A 4,353-nucleotide genomic window follows, 5' to 3' on the forward strand; every position below is an offset into this window, starting at 1 on the left:
GTGTTCAGATTCGGTGACCCAGCTCACTGTCAGCTCTGGGTCACAGAACTGTGGAATCATAAAATCATTTGGTTTGGAAAAGACGTTTAAGATCACTGAGTCCCTTATGAAGACTATTTGCTTCTGTACAAGTTTAGTGGTTTCATGTACAGCATAGTCCCAAAATTTATGTCTCTGTATGAAGCCATAAACAGAATTGGAGGATCTTGGTCAGAAATTTGAACTCAAGGATAAAGTTTCTGTAGTCATGTAAACAAAAAGAGCGTAAAGGTGGTGGCACTGTGTAGAGAAGACAGAATTGAAAGAAAGACTAGAGGCAAAAAAAAAAAGTAAAAAATTAGTACTTTACTTTTCAGCATGATGCTAAACTTGAATTCAAGGGACAAGGCAAGATGGCTAGACACCGTAAGAGTATGAAACTAAAAGTTATTATGTTAAAGATGGAAACCCAGTTTCATTAAGTTCCAAGTCAGGAAAACTTCATAACCTTCACTGTAGAGTCCTGCAAAGCTCTCCTCTGCAGTACAGTAGGGCTCAGAGGAAGGTCTTTAATAATGAACCAACTTTTTTGTGTGCATGTGATTCATGTGTTACATATTTGTAAGTTATAAAACAAGTTTTCCTTTCTAAACCGGAAGCTACCCTTCTGGAAGCAGAGAAAAAACATAAAGGTGAAAAGCTCATTGGATTATTAATCACAGGAATGTGATGCGATGCTGTTGTGATTGCAGCAGATGCTATCACAAACTTTACTATGTAAAGTTGTTTTCAGCAGAGATTAAGAAATACTGTTGCTTTTCTACTATGCAGAGTGAGATCCTATCAGTAAGAAAAATGGTTGCAAAGTGAAATTGGTGATGAGGAGGAATTTTTGACAAAGTGAATAGAAACTGTTTCACAAGAAAATAACAAAGGGACTTTATTGTTTTGTCTGAATTCTTCAAAACGAGAAAGCCTTATAGATACATTATCTATTAAGGCCAGTCTTGGTAATGACACAAAATCAAATAGATGTAAAACATAAGTATCTATAGGTTGAATATTCCTAACCATCAGTGGTGCAATAGAACAACCTTCCAACAGGAACATTGACGATTCGTAATCCACCTGTGGATGAGACTACTTGGCACGCCAAGCAGATGGCAGGATTCAAGGCTGCATTAGGACCCTCCTAGTTCTGTGCTTTTCAGGGTATAGAGACCTGTTCTCATCTGCTATAAACAATGCAGCCAGTGAATTTGTATTTCCTCCTTGCAAATTATCTTATATGGTTTCTTCCTCATAATAGGACATACTGCAATAAAGATGAGAAATAATTTCTAGTCTGAAAGTCTCTGTGTAAATATATAGAATCTAAAAGAGAAAAATCAGTAATCTGAGTGAGGAATTTTCACCAGGATATTGCTGAGTTAATATCTTAGTGTCTGAAAGGAAGAAATACAGATAGACTTCCAGGCATGTGGAACAACACCTCTCATCTGCTGAGTTTTTTGAAAGTGTGCGTTAAAGGACAAAACATGAAAGGTACCAGTTTTGAAGGTACAGCAATCTCAGTCAGGGGACTTATATTAGCATATCCCTATCTCTTAAGGTGCTTGCATCCTTCCTGGAAGTATGTCATGGTTTATCCCCAGTAGGCAGTATGGGACTGCTCTTCGGTCAGCTGGTGTCAGTTATCTCAACCATGTCCCTCCCAAAATTCTTGTGCACCCCTAGCCTATTTACAGGTAGGACAGGGTGAGGAGCTTGAAAGGCCTTGACACTGCCTAAGCCCTGTGCAGCAATAATGAAAATATCCCCGTGTTATCAATGGTGTTACATCACAAAACATAGCACCATGCAAGGTACTATGAAACTAGGTAACTCTATCCTGGCCAAAACCAGTACACTTTGTCCTTAATTTCTGTAATTTCTATAGTATTTTTTTTTCCATTTAAGACATAGCTGTCAAAGTCTAAATAAAGACAGTTGCTGCCATGTTGGGCATGGAAATCCAGTTTACATAGTTTCTGGCATTAAAACAATAAGAGAAAATAGAAGCAGCAGATGCCTCAGCAGTTCTATATTACATTCTGAGGCCCCATTCCTGCCGGTAGATCCCATGGGCAATTCCTGATGAAATTTGAATTTCTTTTACAATGAATTGCTTACGTGTGAGCTTAATCAACTTTTACAGTATGGTAAGGAATTCTCACCTTCTTTGTGGAATGAAGAGTTCAATTCTTAAGTCATGTGCATATTCATTGAGTTTATGTAAGCTTGAAAACATGATCTGAACACTGCAGATTCTCTAGGTACTCTGTAGGCTCTGTGGTTATTGCACTGTAACATATCTTTTGCACATGGTAGAATTAATGCACCTCAGTTTTACTCATATAACAACAAACATTAAACTGGAACAAGTTAATGTGCAACTGGGTCACTTTCTGCTGCTTATTAGGCTAACCATATCAAGATTCATCAAATACAGGTTGTGCTACAATCTCTGTCACATTTTGAGATGCTGCTGCTGTTCCTGCTGCTTCTGCAGCCCAACCCAAACTGCTAAGCCCAACAGAGTCTGTTGGCTCCGATTCCTCTTCCCACACACTGCATCTCATTTAGTATTAGGATATTTGATTCATTGGAAGTAATGGTCCAGTAGTCTAATATAATATTATAGTTACAGGTACAGTTTTTGAACATTAACATTCACTTTTATGTTAGACACAGACACCACTTCTTAACCAGTGGTACGTTGTAAGTACACTAAGATCACTACCCCAATCACACTCTTTACCTACATTATTAACCATAAAATATCCTCCACATTTCTGAATCGCCATAGCAATATTGATAACATTTTTCTATTAATTTATGGTGCTATTTTTAGAACCACTTGCAACTTCAGTTGCACGGTATATACCATGAGTGAAATCCTGGCCAAATGAAATGACTGACAAACTTTCCTGTTACTGAAGGTATTTCTTCTATAGCTTTTCAATTTCTTATTTAAACAAATGGGGGGGGGTGTTATTTAAAATTAAATATTTAAATAATTTCATTTAGCTGAGTAAAATACTTCTACCTGAGCTCATCAAGAGTGAAGAAACTTACTGCCCTGGGCAAATGTGCCCATATGAACACCAAATCCTAAGAACAACTTCATAAATTCAGTTTCTGTAAGTAGCCATCAAAGGAATAAATATAGTCATTATGAAACCTGTATATTTAGTGTGCCTTTCTCCTCATCTTGCTTTTGATACAACACTGGAGATAGCAACAGTGCAGTATACAGAGTTCATATTCTATATAAAGTTCAATTTAGAAATCACTCTAATACATTACGATTGAGGATTTTCTTGGTCCATTTGCTGACACAGACTGACTATAAATAGCTCTGAAGATTCCTTTTGCTGCCTGCTAAGTCACTGTTAAACCAATATATTTGCAACTATAGGTGCAAAGTTGCCTAATAATCCTTTTCAAGACTTAGCATAGCAATGCCCTGAAATATCACAAAAGATAACTAGAGTGCCAGTGACAAAGATGCTGGTAAGGACTGTGTTCTATGCCATTACTATTCAAGAAAAACATATATGAGCTTTCTTTTCCATGACATCTGTAACATCTCAGTCGGTGACTAGTTCCAAGTAATTGTCTACTCTTGGGGTTGGTTGAGTGTTTCATGATGAGGAATTTTTGTTATACTTGGATAAACTCACTAAAACTCAGACTTGACTTTTGGCTTGCAAAGAAAAAGGCTGAATTCAGAAAGGACAAATGTTTTTTTGGCTTGAGTTTTGGTCAACAGTGTCTCTTGGTGAGACTCTAGAAGCACTGGGAGAGTTTCAAACTGATAAATAAGCCAAAACCACAAGTTGCTTTTGATCAATGCAGTTACCGGGAGAAAGCAAGATACCACTTCATTTGTACTTAAAACTGGTGAAAACTCACTTTAGATCTCAGTTCTTTGTGTACTGACAAACTCTCTACCAACTTGCTATCAAACACTCCTTCTATGACAGCATATGTAGTCAGAGCAAAAAAACCTGAATCCTTATTTTTCTTGTGTTTCATTTTTTGAGGCACAATACTGCACTGATCTTTGTGTGTTTGCCACCCTACAATAAACGAGAATAAAAAGCACAAATGTTAGCTATTAATGCTAATTGAACAAGTTATAAACACAGACCAATGTGACAGAAAGAGACACAGCCAGAAGTAATTACTTTTCCTTCTTTCCTTCCTTCCTTTTTCTTTTTCTTTCTTTCTTTCCCTTTTTCTTTCCTTTCTCTCTTCTCTTTCTCTCTCCCTCTCTTCCTTCTTCCCTTCCCTTCCCTTCCCTTCCCTTCCCTTCCCTTCCCTTCCCTT

This window comes from Apaloderma vittatum, unplaced genomic scaffold (assembly GCF_000703405.1).
Source record: "Apaloderma vittatum isolate BGI_N311 unplaced genomic scaffold, ASM70340v1 scaffold39810, whole genome shotgun sequence".
NCBI lineage: Eukaryota > Metazoa > Chordata > Aves > Trogoniformes > Trogonidae > Apaloderma > Apaloderma vittatum.